We start from the raw sequence: 19,489 nt of genomic DNA, 5'->3' as shown, positions 1-19,489 counted from the left end.
ACCCCTGGCAAAAGTAACGATGTTTCTCTTAAGATACACAACTAGTGGCGTATCGCTTCAGGCACACTGGAAACAGTATCTAAAAAATGTGTTTTTGGGTGAGCAACTGGCACGAAACACTGTGACTATCTTAGGGTAACCAATATCTCGTCACCAGTATAATCACATCATCAAAGTCAAGAAACCACTGGCAAGAGTAACGATGTTTCTCTTAAGATACACAACTAGTGGCGTATCGCTTCAGGCAGACGCCACAGTATCTCAAAATGTGTATTTGGGTGAGCAACTGGCAGAAAGCACTATGACTCTCTTAAGGTAGCCAATGCCTCGTCACCAACATAATCCCATCACCAACTTCAAGAAACCGCTTGCAAAGGTAACGAAGCTTCTCATAAGATACACAACTAGTGGGGTGTCACTTGAGGCAGACTGGCCAAAGTATCAAAAAAATGTGTATTTGGGTGAGCAACTAGCAGGAATCACTATGACACTCATAGGGTAGCCAATGCCTCGTCACCAGCATAATCACATCAGCAACTTCAAGAAACCCCTGGCAAAAGTTACAATGACTCTTAAGATACACAACTAGTGGCGTAGCTATCAGGCAGACTGGAAAGAGTATCTAAAAAATGTGTATTTGGGTGAAGAACTGGCAGGAATCTCTATGACTCTCTTGAGGTAGCCAATGCCTCGTCACCAGCAGAATCAAATCAGCAACTTCTAGAAACCCCTGGCAAAAGTAACGATGTTTCTCTTAAGATACACAACTAGTGGCGTATCGCTTCAGGCACACTGGAAACAGTATCTAAAAAATGTGTATTTGGGTGAGCAACTGGCACGAAACACTGTGACTATCTTAGGGTAACCAATATCTCGTCACCAGTATAATCACATCATCAAAGTCAAGAAACCGCTGGCAAGAAAAACGATGTTTCTCTTAAGATACACAACTAGTGGCGTATCGCTTCAGGCAGACTGGCCACAGTATCTCAAAATGTGTATTTGGGTGAGCAACTGGCAGAAAGCACTATGACTCTCTTAAGGTAGCCAATGCCTCGTCACCAACATAATCCCATCACCAACTTCAAGAAACCGCTTGCAAAGGTAACGAAGCTTCTCATAAGATACACAGCTAGTGGGGTGTCACTTGAGGCAGACTGGCCAAAGTATCAAAAAAATATGTATTTGCGTGAGCAACTAGCAGGAATCACTATGACACTCATAGGGTAGCCAATGCCTCGTCACCAGCATAATCACATCAGCAACTTCAAGAAACCCCTGGCAAAAGTTACAATGACTCTTAAGATACACAACTAGTGGCGTAGCTATCAGGCAGACTGGAAAGAGTATCTAAAAAATGTGTATTTGGGTGAAGAACTGGCAGGAATCTCTATGACTCTCTTGAGGTAGCCAATGCCTCGTCACCAGCAGAATCAAATCAGCAACTTCTAGAAACCCCTGGCAAAAGTAACGATGTTTCTCTTAAGATACACAACTAGTGGCGTATCGCTTCAGGCAGACTGGCCACAGTATCTCAAAATGTGTATTTGGGTGAGCAACTGGCAGGAAGCACTATGACTCTCTTAAGGTAGCCAATGCCTCGTCACCAACATAATCCCATCACCAACTCCAAGAAACCGCTTGCAAAGGTAACGAAACTTCTCATAAGATACACAGCTAGTGGGGTGTCACTTGATGCAGACTGGCCAAAGTATCAAAAAAATGTGTATTTGGGTGAGCAACTAGCAGGAATCACTATGACACTCATAGGGTAGCCAATGTCTCGTCACCAGCATAATCACATCAGCAACTTCAAGAAACCCCTGGCAAAAGTTACAATGTCTCTTAAGATACACAACTAATGGCGTAGCTATCAGGCAGACTGGAAAGAGTATCTAAAAAATGTGTATTTGGATGAAGAACTGGCAGGAATCTCTATGACTCTCTTGAGGTAGCCAATGCCTCGTCACCAGCAGAATCAAATCAGCAACTTCTAGAAACCCCTGGCAAAAGTAACGATGTTTCTCTTAAGATACACAACTAGTGGCGTATCGCTTCAGGCACACTGGAAACAGTATCTAAAAAATGTGTATTTGGGTGAGCAACTTGCACGAAACACTGTGACTCTCTTAGGGTAGCCAATATCTCGTCACCAGTATAATCACAGCTTCAAAGTCAAGAAACCGCTGGCAAGAGTAACGATGTTTCTCTTAAGATACACAACTAGTGGAGTATCGCTTCAGGCAGACTGGCCACAGTATCTCAAAATGTGTATTTGGGTGAGCAACTGGCAGGAAGCACTATGACTCTCTTAAGGTAGCCAATGCCTCGTCACCAACATAATCCCATCACCAACTTCAAGAAACCGCTTGCAAAGGTAACGAAGATTCTCATAAGATACACAGCTAGTGAGGTGTCACTTGAGGCAGACTGACCAAAGTATCAAAAAAATGTGTATTTGGGTGAGCAACTAGCAGGAATCACTATGACACTCATAGGGTAGCCAATGCCTCGTCACCTGCATAATCACATCAGAAACTTCAAGAAACCCCTGGCAAAAGTTACAATGACTCTTAAGATACACAACTAGTGGCGTAGCTATCAGGCAGACAGGAAAGAGTATCTAAAAAATGTGTATTTGGGTGAAGAACTGGCAGGAATCTCTATGACTCTCTTGAGGTAGCCAATGCCTCGTCACCAGCAGAATCAAATCAGCAACTTCTAGAAACCCCTGGCAAAAGTAACGATGTTTCTCTTAAGATACACAACTAGTGGCGTATCGCTTCAGGCACACTGGAAACAGTATCTAAAAAATGTGTATTTGGGTGAGCAACTTGCACGAAACACTGTGACTCTCTTAGGGTAGCCAATATCTCGTCACCAGTATAATCACAGCTTCAAAGTCAAGAAACCGCTGGCAAGAGTAACGATGTTTCTCTTAAGATACACAACTAGTGGAGTATCGCTTCAGGCAGACTGGCCACAGTATCTCAAAATGTGTATTTGGGTGAGCAACTGGCAGGAAGCACTATGACTCTCTTAAGGTAGCCAATGCCTCGTCACCAACATAATCCCATCACCAACTTCAAGAAACCGCTTGCAAAGGTAACGAAGCTTCTCATAAGATACACAGCTAGTGGGGTGTCACTTGAGGCAGACTGACCAAAGTATCAAAAAAATGTGTATTTGGGTGAGCAACTAGCAGGAATCACTATGACACTCATAGGGTAGCCAATGCCTCGTCACCAGCATAATCACATCAGCAACTTCAAGAAACCCCTGGCAAAAGTTACAATGACTCTTAAGATACACAACTAGTGGCGTAGCTATCAGGCAGACTGGAAAGAGTATCTGAAAAATGTGTATTTGGGTGAAGAACTGGCAGGAATCTCTATGACTCTCTTGAGGTAGCCAATGCCTCGTCACCAGCAGAATCAAATCAGCAACTTCTAGAAACCCCTGGCAAAAGTAACGATGTTTCTCTTAAGATACACAACTAGTGGCGTATCGCTTCAGGCAGACTGGCCACAGTATCTCAAAATGTGTATTTGGGTGAGCAACTGGCAGGAAGCACTATGACTCTCTTAAGGTAGCCAATGCCTCGTCACCAACATAATCCCATCACCAACTCCAAGAAACCGCTTGCAAAGGTAACGAAACTTCTCATAAGATACACAGCTAGTGGGGTGTCACTTGATGCAGACTGGCCAAAGTATCAAAAAAATGTGTATTTGGGTGAGCAACTAGCAGGAATCACTATGACACTCATAGGGTAGCCAATGTCTCGTCACCAGCATAATCACATCAGCAACTTCAAGAAACCCCTGGCAAAAGTTACAATGTCTCTTAAGATACACAACTAATGGCGTAGCTATCAGGCAGACTGGAAAGAGTATCTAAAAAATGTGTATTTGGGTGAAGAACTGGCAGGAATCTCTATGACTCTCTTGAGGTAGCCAATGCCTCGTCACCAGCAGAATCAAATCAGCAACTTCTAGAAACCCCTGGCAAAAGTAACGATGTTTCTCTTAAGATACACAACTAGTGGCGTATCGCTTCAGGCACACTGGAAACAGTATCTAAAAAATGTGTATTTGGGTGAGCAACTTGCACGAAACACTGTGACTCTCTTAGGGTAGCCAATATCTCGTCACCAGTATAATCACAGCTTCAAAGTCAAGAAACCGCTGGCAAGAGTAACGATGTTTCTCTTAAGATACACAACTAGTGGCGTATCGCTTCAGGCAGACTGGCCACAGTATCTCAAAATGTGTATTTGGGTGAGCAACTGGCAGAAAGCACTATGACTCTCTTAAGGTAGCCAATGCCTCGTCACCAACATAATCCCATCACCAACTTCAAGAAACCGCTTGCAAAGGTAACGAAGCTTCTCATAAGATACACAGCTAGTGGGGTGTCACTTGAGGCAGACTGGCCAAAGTATCAAAAAAATATGTATTTGCGTGAGCAACTAGCAGGAATCACTATGACACTCATAGGGTAGCCAATGCCTCGTCACCAGCATAATCACATCAGCAACTTCAAGAAACCCCTGGCAAAAGTTACAATGACTCTTAAGATACACAACTAGTGGCGTAGCTATCAGGCAGACTGGAAAGAGTATCTAAAAATGTGTATTTGGATGAAGAACTGGCAGGAATCTCTATGACTCTCTTGAGGTAGCCAATGCCTCGTCACCAGCAGAATCAAATCAGCAACTTCTAGAAACCCCTGGCAAAAGTAACGATGTTTCTCTTAAGATACACAACTAGTGGCGTATCGCTTCAGGCACACTGGAAACAGTATCTAAAAAATGTGTATTTGGGTGAGCAACTGGCACGAAACACTGTGACTATCTTAGGGTAACCAATATCTCGTCACCAGTATAATCACATCATCAAAGTCAAGAAACCGCTGGCAAGAGTAGCGATGTTTCTCTTAAGATACACAACTAGTGGCGTATCGCTTCAGGCAGACTGGCCACAGTATCTCAAAATGTGTATTTGGGTGAGCAACTGGCAGAAAGCACTATGACTCTCTTAAGGTAGCCAATGCCTCGTCACCAACATAATCCCATCACCAATTTCAAGAAACCGCTTGCAAAGGTAACGAAGCTTCTCATAAGATACACAACTAGTGGGGTGTCACTTGAGGCAGACTGGCCAAAGTATCAAAAAAATATGTATTTGGGTGAGCAACTAGCAGGAATCACTATGACACTCATAGGGTAGCCAATGCCTCGTCACCAGCATAATCACATCAGCAACTTCAAGAAACCCCTGGCAAAAGTTACAATGACTCTTAAGATACACAACTAGTGGCGTAGCTATCAGGCAGACTGGAAAGAGTATCTAAAAAATGTGTATTTGGGTGAAGAACTGGCAGGAATCTCTATGACTCTCTTGAGGTAGCCAATGCCTCGTCACCAGCGGAATCAAATCAGCAACTTCTAGAAACCCCTGGCAAAAGTAACGATGTTTCTCTTAAGATACACAACTAGTGGCGTATCGCTTCAGGCAGACTGGCCACAGTATCTCAAAATGTGTATTTGGGTGAGCAACTGGCAGGAAGCACTATGACTCTCTTAAGGTAGCCAATGCCTCGTCACCAACATAATCCCAACACCAACTTCAAGAAACCGCTTGCAAAGGTAACGAAGCTTCTCATAAGATACACAGCTAGTGGGGTGTCACTTGAGGCAGACTGACCAAAGTATCAAAAAAATGTGTATTTGGGTGAGCAACTAGCAGGAATCACTATGACACTCATAGGGTAGCCAATGCCTCGTCACCTGCATAATCACATCAGAAACTTCAAGAAACCCCTGGCAAAAGTTACAATGACTCTTAAGATACACAACTAGTGGCGTAGCTATCAGGCAGACAGGAAAGAGTATCTAAAAAAAGTGTATTTGGGTGAAGAACTGGCAGGAATCTCTATGACTCTCTTGAGGTAGCCAATGCCTCGTCCCCAGCAGAATCAAATCAGCAACTTCTAGAAACCCCTGGCAAAAGTAACGATGTTTCTCTTAAGATACACAACTAGTGGCGTATCGCTTCAGGCACACTGGAAACAGTATCTAAAAAATGTGTATTTGGGTGAACAACTGGCACGAAACACTGCGACTCTCTTAGGGTAACCAATATCTCGTCACCAGTATAATCACAGCTTCAAAGTCAAGAAACCGCTGGCAAGAGTAACGATGTTTCTCTTAAGATACACAACTAGTGGCGTATCGCTTCAGGCAGACTGGCCACAGTATCTCAAAATGTGTATTTGGGTGAGCAACTGGCAGGAAGCACTATGACTCTCTTAAGGTAGCCAATGCCTCGTCACCAACATAATCCCATCACCAACTTCAAGAAACCGCTTGCAAAGGTAACGAAGCTTCTCATAAGATACACAGCTAGTGGGGTGTCACTTGAGGCAGACTGGTCAAAGTATCAAAAAAATGTGTATTTGGGTGAGCAACTAGCAGGAATCACTATGACACTCATAGGGTAGCCAATGCATCGTCACCAGCATAATCACATCAGCAACTTCAAGAAACCCCTGGCAAAAGTTACAATGACTCTTAAGATACACAACTAGTGGCGTAGCTATCAGGCAGACTGGAAAGAGTATCTAAAAAATGTGTATTTGGGTGAAGAACTGGCAGGAATCTCTATGACTCTCTTGAGGTAGCCAATGCCTCGTCACCAGCAGAATGAAATCAGCAACTTCTAGAAACCCCTGGCAAAAGTAACGATGTTTCTCTTAAGATACACAACTAGTGGCGTATCGCTTCAGGCACACGAAACAGTATCTAAAAAATGTGTATTTGGGTGAGCAACTGGCACGAAACACTGTGACTATCTTAGGGTAACCAATATCTCGTCACCAGTATAATCACAGCTTCAAAGTCAAGAAACCGCTGGCAAGAGTAACGATGTTTCTCTTAAGATACACAACTAGTGGCGTATCGCTTCAGGCAGACTGGCCACAGTATCTCAAAATGTGTATTTGGGTGAGCAACTGGCAGGAAGCACTATGACTCTCTTAAGGTAGCCAATGCCTCGTCACCAACATAATCCCATCACCAACTTCAAGAAACCGCTTGCAAAGGTAACGAAGCTTCTCATAAGATACACAGCTAGTGGGGTGTCACTTGAGGCAGACTGGCCAAAGTATCAAAAAAATGTGTATTTGGGTGAGCAACTAGCAGGAATCACTATGACACTCATAGGGTAGCCAATGCCTCGTCACCAGCATAATCACATCAGCAACTTCAAGAAACCCCTGGCAAAAGTTACAATGACTCTTAAGATACACAACTAGTGGCGTAGCTATCAGGCAGACTGGAAAGAGTATCTAAAAAATGTGTATTTGGGTGAAGAACTGGCAGGAATCTCTATGACTCTCTTGGAGTAGCCAATGCCTCGTCACCAGCAGAATGAAATCAGCAACTTCTAGAAAACCCTGGCAAAAGTAACGATGTTTCTCTTAAGATACACAACTAGTGGCGTATCGCTTCAGGCACACTGGAAACAGTATCTAAAAAATGTGTATTTGGGTGAGCAACTGGCACGAAACACTGTGACTATCTTAGGGTAACCAATATCTCGTCACCAGTATAATCACATCATCAAAGTCAAGAAACCGCTGGCAAGAGTAACGATGTTTCTCTTAAGATACACAACTAGTGGCGTATCGCTTCAGGCAGACTGGCCACAGTATCTCAAAATGTGTATTTGGGTGAGCAACTGGCAGAAAGCACTATGACTCTCTTAAGGTAGCCAATGCCTCGTCACCAACATAATCCCATCATCAACTTCAAGAAACCGCTTGGAAAGGTAACGAAGCTTCTCATAAGATACACAACTAGTGGGGTGTCACTTGAGGCAGACTGGCCAAAGTATCAAAAAAATGTGTATTTGGGTGAGCAACTAGCAGGAATCACTATGACACTCATAGGGTAGCCAATGCCTCGTCACCAGCATAATCACATTAGCAACTTCAAGAAACCCCTGGCAAAAGTTACAATGACTCTTAAGATACACAACTAGTGGCGTAGCTATCAGGCAGACTGGAAAGAGTATCTAAAAAATGTGTATTTGGGTGAAGAACTGGCAGGAATCTCTATGACTCTCTTGAGGTAGCCAATGCCTCGTCACCAGCAGAATCAAATCAGCAACTTCTAGAAACCCCTGGCAAAAGTAACGATGTTTCTCTTAAGATACACTACTAGTGGCGTATCGCTTCAGGCAGACTGGCCACAGTATCTCAAAATGTGTATTTGGGTGAGCAACTGGCAGGAAGCACTATGACTCTCTTAAGGTAGCCAATGCCTCGTCACCAACATAATCCCATAACCAACTTCAAGAAACCGCTTGCAAAGGTAACGAAACTTCTCATAAGATACACAGATAGTGCGGTGTCACTTGAGGCAGACTGGCCAAAGTATCAAAAAAATGTGTATTTGGGTGAGCAACTAGCAGGAATCACTATGACACTCATAGGGTAGCCAATGCCTCGTCACCAGCATAATCACATCAGCAACTTCAAGAAACCCCTGGCAAAAGTTACAATGACTCTTAAGATACACAACTAGTGGCGTAGCTATCAGGCAGACTGAAAACAGTATCTAAAAAATGTGTATTTGGGTGAGCAACTGGCACGAAACACTGTGACTCTCTTAGGGTAGCCAATATCTCGTCACCAGTATAATCACAGCTTCAAAGTCAAGAAACCGCTGGCAAGAGTAACGATGTTTCTCTTAAGATACACAACTAGTGGAGTATCGCTTCAGGCAGACTGGCCACAGTATCTCAAAATGTGTATTTGGGTGAGCAACTGGCAGGAAGCACTATGACTCTCTTAAGGTAGCCAATGCCTCGTCACCAACATAATCCCATCACCAACTTCAAGAAACCGCTTGCAAAGGTAACGAAGCTTCTCATAAGATACACAGCTAGTGGGGTGTCACTTGAGGCAGACTGGCCAAAGTATCAAAAAAATGTGTATTTGGGTGAGCAACTAGCAGGAATCACTATGACACTCATAGGGTAGCCAATGCCTCGTCACCAGCATAATCACATCAGCAACTTCAAGAAACCCCTGGCAAAAGTTACAATGACTCTTAAGATACACAACTAGTGGCGTAGCTATCAGGCAGACTGGAAAGAGTATCTAAAAAATGTGTATTTGGGTGAAGAACTGGCAGGAATCTCTATGACTCTCTTGAGGTAGCCAATGCCTCGTCACCAGCAGAATGAAATCAGCAACTTCTAGAAACCCCTGGCAAAAGTAACGATGTTTCTCTTAAGATACACAACTAGTGGCGTATCGCTTCAGGCACACTGGAAACAGTATCTAAAAAATGTGTATTTGGGTGAGCAACTGGCACGAAACACTGTGACTATCTTAGGGTAACCAATATCTCGTCACCAGTATAATCACATCATCAAAGTCAAGAAACCGCTGGCAAGAGTAACGATGTTTCTCTTAAGATACACAACTAGTGGCGTATCGCTTCAGGCAGACTGGCCACAGTATCTCAAAATGTGTATTTGGGTGAGCAACTGGCAGGAAGCACTATGACTCTCTTAAGGTAGCCAATGACTCGTCACCAACATAATCCCATCACCAACTTCAAGAAACCGCTTGCAAAGGTAACGAAACTTCTCATAAGATACACAGCTAGTGGGGTGTCACTTGATGCAGACTGGCCAAAGTATCAAAAAAATGTGTATTTGGGTGAGCAACTAGCTGGAATCACTATGACACTCATAGGGTAGCCAATGTCTCGTCACCAGCATAATCACATCAGCAACTTCAAGAAACCCCTGGCAAAAGATACAATGACTCTTAGGATACACAACTAGTGGCGTAGCTATCAGGCAGACTGAAAAGAGTATCTAAAAAATGTGTATTTGGGTGAGCAACTGGCACGAAACACTGCGACTCTCTTAGGGTAACCAATATCTCGTCACCAGTATAATCACAGCTTCAAAGTCAAGAAACCGCTGGCAAGAGTAACGATGTTTCTCTTAAGATACACAACTAGTGGCGTATCGCTTCACTCAGACTGGCCACAGTATCTCAAAATGTGTATTTGGGTGAGCAACTGGCAGGAAGCACTATGACTCTCTTAAGGTAGCCAATGCCTCGTCACCATCATAATCCCATCACCAACTTCAAGAAACCGCTTGCAAAGGTAACGAAGCTTCTCATAAGATACACAGCTAGTGGGGTGTCACTTGAGGCAGACTGGCCAAAGTATCAAAAAAATGTGTATTTGGGTGAGCAACTAGCAGGAATCACTATGACACTCATAGGGTAGCCAATGCCTCGTCACCAGCATAATCACATCAGCAACTTCAAGAAACCCCTGGCAAAAGTTACAATGACTCTTAAGATACACAACTAGTGGCGTAGCTATCAGGCAGACTGGAAAGAGTATCTAAAAAATGTGTATTTGTGTGAAGAACTGGCAGGAATCTCTATGACTCTCTTGAGGTAGCCAATGCCTCGTCACCAGCAGAATGAAATCAGCAACTTCTAGAAACCCCTGGCAAAAGTAACGATGTTTCTCTTAAGATCCACAACTAGTGGCGTATCGCTTCAGGCAGACTGGCCACAGTATCTCAAAATGTGTATTTGGGTGAGCAACTGGCAGGAAGCACTATGACTCTCTTAAGGTAGCCAATGCCTCGTCACCAACATAATCCCATCACCAACTTCAAGAAACCGCTTGCAAAGGTAACGAAGCTTCTCATAAGATACACAGCTAGTGGGGTGTCACTTGAGGCAGACTGGTCAAAGTATCAAAAAAATGTGTATTTGGGTGAGCAACTAGCAGGAATCACTATGACACTCATAGGGTAGCCAATGCATCGTCACCAGCATAATCACATCAGCAACTTCAAGAAACCCCTGGCAAAAGTTACAATGACTCTTAAGATACACAACTAGTGGCGTAGCTATCAGGCAGACTGGAAAGAGTATCTAAAAAATGTGTATTTGGGTGAAGAACTGGCAGGAATCTCTATGACTCTCTTGAGGTAGCCAATGCCTCGTCACCAGCAGAATGAAATCAGCAACTTCTAGAAACCCCTGGCAAAAGTAACGATGTTTCTCTTAAGATACACAACTAGTGGCGTATCGCTTCAGGCACACGAAACAGTATCTAAAAAATGTGTATTTGGGTGAGCAACTGGCACGAAACACTGTGACTATCTTAGGGTAACCAATATCTCGTCACCAGTATAATCACAGCTTCAAAGTCAAGAAACCGCTGGCAAGAGTAACGATGTTTCTCTTAAGATACACAACTAGTGCCGTATCGCTTCAGGCAGACTGGCCACAGTATCTCAAAATGTGTATTTGGGTGAGCAACTGGCAGGAAGCACTATGACTCTCTTAAGGTAGCCAATGCCTCGTCACCAACATAATCCCATCACCAACTTCAAGAAACCGCTTGCAAAGGTAACGAAGCTTCTCATAAGATACACAGCTAATGGGGTGTCACTTGAGGCAGACTGGCCAAAGTATCAAAAAAATGTGTATTTGGGTGAGCAACTAGCAGGAATCACTATGACACTCATAGGGTAGCCAATGCCTCGTCACCAGCATAATCACATCAGCAACTTCAAGAAACCCCTGGCAAAAGTTACAATGACTCTTAAGATACACAACTAGTGGCGTAGCTATCAGGCAGACTGGAAAGAGTATCTAAAAAATGTGTATTTGTGTGAAGAACTGGCAGGAATCTCTATGACTCTCTTGAGGTAGCCAATGCCTCGTCACCAGCAGAGTGAAATCAGCAACTTCTAGAAAACCCTGGCAAAAGTAACGATGTTTCTCTTAAGATACACTACTAGTGGCGTATCGCTTCAGGCACACTGGAAACAGTATCTAAAAAATGTGTATTTGGGTGAGCAACTGGTACGAAACACTGTGACTATCTTAGGGTAACCAATATCTCGTCACCAGTATAATCACATCATCAAAGTCAAGAAACCGCTGGCAAGAGTAACGATGTTTCTCTTAAGATACACAACTAGTGGCGTATCGCTTCAGGCAGACTGGCCACAGTATCTCAAAATGTGTATTTGGGTGAGCAACTGGCAGGAAGCACTATGACTCTCTTAAGGTAGCCAATGCCTCGTCACCAACATAATCCCATCACCAACTTCAAGAAACCGCTTGCTAAGGTAACGAAGCTTCTCATAAGATACACAGCTAGTGGGGTGTCACTTGAGGCAGACTGGTCAAAGTATCAAAAAAATGTGTATTTGGTTGAGCAACTAGCAGGAATCACTATGACACTCATAGGGTAGCCAATGCATCGTCACCAGCATAATCACATCAGCAACTTCAAGAAACCCCTGGCAAAAGTTACAATGACTCTTAAGATACACAACTAGTGGCGTAGCTATCAGGCAGACTGGAAAGAGTATCTAAAAAATGTGTATTTGTGTGAAGAACTGGCAGGAATCTCTATGACTCTCTTGAGGTAGCCAATGCCTCGTCACCAGCAGAATGAAATCAGCAACTTCTAGAAAACCCTGGCAAAAGTAACGATGTTTCTCTTAAGATACACAACTAGTGGCGTATCGCTTCAGGCACACTGGAAACAGTATCTAAAAAATGTGTATTTGGGTGAGCAACTGGCACGAAAAACTGTGACTATCTTAGGGTAACCAATATCTCGTCACCAGTATAATCACAGCTTCAAAGTCAAGAAACCGCTGGCAAGAGTAACGATGTTTCTCTTAAGATACACAACTAGTGGCGTATCGCTTCAGGCAGACTGGCCACAGTATCTCAAAATGTGTATTTGGGTGAGCAACTGGCAGGAAGCACTGTGACTCTCTTAAGGTAGCCAATGCCTCGTCACCAACATAATCTCATCACCAACTTCAAGAAACCGCTTGCAAAGGTAACGAAGCTTCTCATAAGATACACAGCTAGTGGGGTGTCACTTGAGGCAGACTGGTCAAAGTATCAAAAAAATGTGTATTTGGGTGAGCAACTAGCAGGAATCACTATGACACTCATAGGGTAGCCAATGCATCGTCACCAGCATAATCACATCAGCAACTTCAAGAAACCCCTGGCAAAAGTTACAATGACTCTTAAGATACACAACTAGTGGCGTAGCTATCAGGCAGACTGGAAAGAGTATCTAAAAAATGTGTATTTGGGTGAAGAACTGGCAGGAATCTCTATGACTCTCTTGAGGTAGCCAATGCCTCGTCACCAGCAGAATGAAATCAGCAACTTCTAGAAACCCCTGGCAAAAGTAACGATGTTTCTCTTAAGATACACAACTAGTGGCGTATCGCTTCAGGCACACGAAACAGTATCTAAAAAATGTGTATTTGGGTGAGCAACTGGCACGAAACACTGTGACTATCTTAGGGTAACCAATATCTCGTCACCAGTATAATCACAGCTTCAAAGTCAAGAAACCGCTGGCAAGAGTAACGATGTTTCTCTTAAGATACACAACTAGTGGCGTATCGCTTCAGGCAGACTGGCCACAGTATCTCAAAATGTGTATTTGGGTGAGCAACTGGCAGGAAGCACTAAGACTCTCTTAAGGTAGCCAATGCCTCGTCACCAACATAATCCCATCACCAACTTCAAGAAACCGCTTGCAAAGGTAACGAAGCTTCTCATAAGATACACAGCTAGTGGGGTGTCACTTGAGGCAGACTGGCCAAAGTATCAAAAAAATGTGTATTTGGGTGAGCAACTAGCAGGAATCACTATGACACTCATAGGGTAGCCAATGCCTCGTCACCAGCATAATCACATCAGCAACTTCAAGAAACCCCTGGCAAAAGTTACAATGACTCTTAAGATACACAACTAGTGGCGTAGCTATCAGGCAGACTGGAAAGAGTATCTAAAAAATGTGTATTTGTGTGAAGAACTGGCAGGAATCTCTATGACTCTCTTGAGGTAGCCAATGCCTCGTCACCAGCAGAATGAAATCAGCAACTTCTAGAAAACCCTGGCAAAAGTAACGATGTTTCTCTTAAGATACACAACTAGTGGCGTATCGCTTCAGGCACACTGGAAACAGTATCTAAAAAATGTGTATTTGGGTGAGCAACTGGCACGAAACACTGTGACTATCTTAGGGTAACCAATATCTCGTCACCAGTATAATCACATCATCAAAGTCAAGAAACCGCTGGCAAGAGTAACGATGTTTCTCTTAAGATACACAACTAGTGGCGTATCGCTTCAGGCAGACTGGCCACAGTATCTCAAAATGTGTATTTGGGTGAGCAACTGGCAGAAAGCACTATGACTCTCTTAAGGTAGCCAATGCCTCGTCACCAACATAATCCCATCATCAACTTCAAGAAACCGCTTGGAAAGGTAACGAAGCATCTCATAAGATACACAACTAGTGGGGTGTCACTTGAGGCAGACTGGCCAAAGTATCAAAAAAATGTGTATTTGGGTGAGCAACTAGCAGGAATCACTATGACACTCATAGGGTAGCCAATGCCTCGTCACCAGCATAATCACATTAGCAACTTCAAGAAACCCCTGGCAAAAGTTACAATGACTCTTAAGATACACAACTAGTGGCGTAGCTATCAGGCAGACTGGAAAGAGTATCTAAAAAATGTGTATTTGGGTGAAGAACTGGCAGGAATCTCTATGACTCTCTTGAGGTAGCCAATGCCTCGTCACCAGCAGAATCAAATCAGCAACTTCTAGAAACCCCTGGCAAAAGTAACGATGTTTCTCTTAAGATACACTACTAGTGGCGTATCGCTTCAGGCAGACTGGCCACAGTATCTCAAAATGTGTATTTGGGTGAGCAACTGGCAGGAAGCACTATGACTCTCTTAAGGTAGCCAATGCCTCGTCACCAACATAATCCCATCACCAACTTCAAGAAACCGCTTGCAAAGGTAACGAAACTTCTCATAAGATACACAGATAGTGCGGTGTCACTTGAGGCAGACTGGCCAAAGTATCAAAAAAATGTGTAATTGGGTGAGCAACTAGCAGGAATCACTATGACACTCATAGGGTAGCCAATGCCTCGTCACCAGCATAATCACATCAGCAACTTCAAGAAACCCCTGGCAAAAGTTACAATGACTCTTAAGATACACAACTAGTGGCGTAGCTATCAGGCAGACTGAAAACAGTATCTAAAAAATGTGTATTTGGGTGAGCAACTGGCACGAAACACTGTGACTCTCTTAGGGTAGCCAATATCTCGTCACCAGTATAATCACAGCTTCAAAGTCAAGAAACCGCTGGCAAGAGTAACGATGTTTCTCTTAAGATACACAACTAGTGGAGTATCGCTTCAGGCAGACTGGCCACAGTATCTCAAAATGTGTATTTGGGTGAGCAACTGGCAGGAAGCACTATGACTCTCTTAAGGTAGCCAATGCCTCGTCACCAACATAATCCCATCACCAACTTCAAGAAACCGCTTGCAAAGGTAACGAAGCTTCTCATAAGATACACAGCTAGTGGGGTGTCACTTGAGGCAGACTGGCCAAAGTATCAAAAAAATGTGTATTTGGGTGAGCAACTAGCAGGAATCACTATGACACTCATAGGGTAGCCAATGCCTCGTCACCAGCATAATCACATCAGCAACTTCAAGAAACCCCTGGCAAAAGTTACAATGACTCTTAAGATACACAACTAGTGGCGTAGCTATCAGGCAGACTGGAAAGAGTATCTAAAAAATGTGTATTTGGGTGAAGAACTGGCAGGAATCTCTATGACTCTCTTGAGGTAGCCAATGCCTCGTCACCAGCAGAATGAAATCAGCAACTTCTAGAAACCCCTGGCAAAAGTAACGATGTTTCTCTTAAGATACACAACTAGTGGCGTATCGCTTCAGGCAGACTGGCCACAGTATCTCAAAATGTGTATTTGGGTGAGCAACTGGCAGGAAGCACTATGACTCTCTTAAGGTAGCCAATGACTCGTCACCAACATAATCCCATCACCAACTTCAAGAAACCGCTTGCAAAGGTAACGAAACTTCTCATAAGATACACAGCTAGTGGGGTGTCACTTGATGCAGACTGGCCAAAGTATCAAAAAAATGTGTATTTGGGTGAGCAACTAGCAGGAATCACTATGACACTCATAGGGTAGCCAATGTCTCGTCACCAGCATAATCACATCAGCAACTTCAAGAAACCCCTGGCAAAAGATACAATGACTCTTAAGATACACAACTAGTGGCGTAGCTATCAGGCAGACTGAAAAGAGTATCTAAAAAATGTGTATTTGGGTGAGCAACTGGCACGAAACACTGCGACTCTCTTAGGGTAACCAATATCTCGTCACCAGTATAATCACAGCTTCAAAGTCAAGAAACCGCTGGCAAGAGTAACGATGTTTCTCTTAAGATACACAACTAGTGGCGTATCGCTTCACTCAGACTGGCCACAGTATCTCAAAATGTGTATTTGGGTGAGCAACTGGCAGGAAGCACTATGACTCTCTTAAGGTAGCCAATGCCTCGTCACCATCATAATCCCATCACCAACTTCAAGAAACCGCTTGCAAAGGTAACGAAGCTTCTCATAAGATACACAGCTAGTGGGGTGTCACTTGAGGCAGACTGGCCAAAGTATCAAAAAAATGTGTATTTGGGTGAGCAACTAGCAGGAATCACTATGACACTCATAGGGTAGCCAATGCCTCGTCACCAGCATAATCACATCAGCAACTTCAAGAAACCCCTGGCAAAAGTTACAATGACTCTTAAGATACACAACTAGTGGCGTAGCTATCAGGCAGACTGGAAAGAGTATCTAAAAAATGTGTATTTGGGTGAAGAACTGGCAGGAATCTCTATGACTCTCTTGAGGTAGCCAATGCCTCGTCACCAGCAGAATGAAATCAGCAACTTCTAGAAACCCCTGGCAAAAGTAACGATGTTTCTCTTAAGATCCACAACTAGTGGCGTATCGCTTCAGGCACACTGGAAACAGTATCTAAAAAATGTGTATTTGGGTGAGCAACTGGCACGAAACACTGTGACTATCTTAGGGTAACCAATATCTCGTCACCAGTATAATCACATCATCAAAGTCAAGAAACCGCTGGCAAGAGTAACGATGTTTCTCTTAAGATACACAACTAGTGGCGTATCGCTTCAGGCAGACTGGCCACAGTATCTCAAAATGTGTATTTGGGTGAGCAACTGGCAGAAAGCACTATGACTCTCTTAAGGTAGCCAATGCCTCGTCACCAACATAATCCCATCATCAACTTCAAGAAACCGCTTGGAAAGGTAACGAAGCTTCTCATAAGATACACAACTAGTGGTGTGTCACTTGAGGCAGACTGGCCAGAGTATCAAAAAAATGTGTATTTGGGTGAGCAACTAGCAGGAATCACTATGACACCCATAGGGTAGCCAATGCCTCGTCACCAGCATAATCACATCAGCAACTTCAAGAAACCCCTGGCAAAAGTTACAATGACTCTTAAGATACACAACTAGTGGCGTAGCTATCAGGCAGACTGGAAAGAGTATCTAAAAAATGTGTATTTGGGTGAAGAACTGGCAGGAATCTCTATGACTCTCTTGAGGTAGCCAATGCCTCGTCACCAGCAGAATCAAATCAGCAACTTCTAGAATCCCCTGGCAAAAGTAACGATGTTTCTCTTAAGATACACAACTAGTGGCGTATCGCTTCAGGCAGACTGGCCACAGTATCTCAAAATGTGTATTTGGGTGAGCAACTGGCAGGAAGCACTATGACTCTCTTAAGGTAGCCAATGCCTCGTCACCAACATAATCCCATCACCAACTTCAAGAAACCGCTTGCAAAGGTAACGAAACTTCTCATAAGATACACAGCTAGTGCGGTGTCACTTGAGGCAGACTGGCCAAAGTATCAAAAAAATGTGTATTTGGGTGAGCAACTAGCAGGAATCACTATGACACTCATAGGGTAGCCAATGCCTCGTCACCAGCATAATCACATCAGCAACTTCAAGAAACCCCTGGCAAAAGTTACAATGACTCTTAAGATACACAACTAGTGGCGTAGCTATCAGGCAGACTGAAAACAGTATCTAAAAAATGTGTATTTGGGTGAGCAACTGGCACGAAACACTGTGACTCTCTTAGGGTAGCCAATATCTCGTCACCAGTATAATCACAGCTTCAAAGTCAAGAAACCGCTGGCAAGAGTAACGATGTTTCTCTTAAGATACACAACTAGTGGAGTATCGCTTCAGGCAGACTGGCCACAGTATCTCAAAATGTGTATTTGGGTGAGCAACTGGCAGGAAGCACTATGACTCTCTTAAGGTAGCCAATGCCTCGTCACCAACATAATCCCATCACCAACTTCAAGAAACCGCTTGCAAAGGTAACGAAACTTCTCATAAGATACACAGCTAGTGGGGTGTCACTTGATGCAGACTGGCCAAAGTATCAAAAAAATGTGTATTTGGGTGAGCAACTAGCAGGAATCACTATGACACTCATAGGGTAGCCAATGCCTCGTCACCAGCATAATCACATCAGCAACTTCAAGAAACCCCTGGCAAAAGTTACAATGACTCTTAAGATACACAACTAGTGGCGTAGCTATCAGGCAGACTGGAAAGAGTATCTAAACAATGTGTATTTGGGTGAAGAACTGGCAGGAATCTCTATGACTCTCTTGAGGTAGCCAATGCCTCGTCACCAGCAGAATGAAATCAGCAACTTGTAGAAACCCCTGGCAAAAGTAACGATGTTTCTCTTAAGATACACAACTAGTGGCGTATCGCTTCAGGCACACTGGAAACAGTATCTAAAAAATGTGTATTTGGGTGAGCAACTGGCACGAAACACTGTGACTATCTTAGGGTAACCAATATCTCGTCACCAGTATAATCACATCATCAAAGTCAAGAAACCGCTGGCAAGAGTAACGATGTTTCTCTTAAGATACACAACTAGTGGCGTATCGCTTCAGGCAGACTGGCCACAGTATCTCAAAATGTGTATTTGGGTGAGCAACTGGCAGAAAGCACTATGACTCTCTTAAGGTAGCCAATGCCTCGTCACCAACATAATCCCATCATCAACTTCAAGAAACCGCTTGGAAAGGTAACGAAGCTTCTCATAAGATACACAACTAGTGGGGTGTCACTTGAGGCAGACTCGCCAAAGTATCAAAAAAATGTGTATTTGGGTGAGCAACTGGCAGAAAGCACTATGACTCTCTTAAGGTAGCCAATGCCTCGTCACCAACATAATCCCATCACCAACTTCAAGAAACCGCTTGCAAAGGTAACGAAACTTCTCATAAGATACACAGCTAGTGGGGTGTCACTTGATGCAGACTGGCCAAAGTATCAAAAAAATGTGTATTTGGGTGAGCAACTAGCAGGAATCACTATGACACTCATAGGGTAGCCAATGTCTCGTCACCAGCATAATCACATCAGCAACTTCAAGAAACCCCTGGCAAAAGTTACAATGTCTCTTAAGATA

The sequence above is a fragment of the Schistocerca nitens genome, chromosome 3 (assembly GCF_023898315.1).
Source record: "Schistocerca nitens isolate TAMUIC-IGC-003100 chromosome 3, iqSchNite1.1, whole genome shotgun sequence".
In the NCBI taxonomy this organism is placed as follows: Eukaryota; Metazoa; Arthropoda; class Insecta; order Orthoptera; family Acrididae; genus Schistocerca; species Schistocerca nitens.
This window is presented reverse-complemented; position numbering follows the sequence as displayed.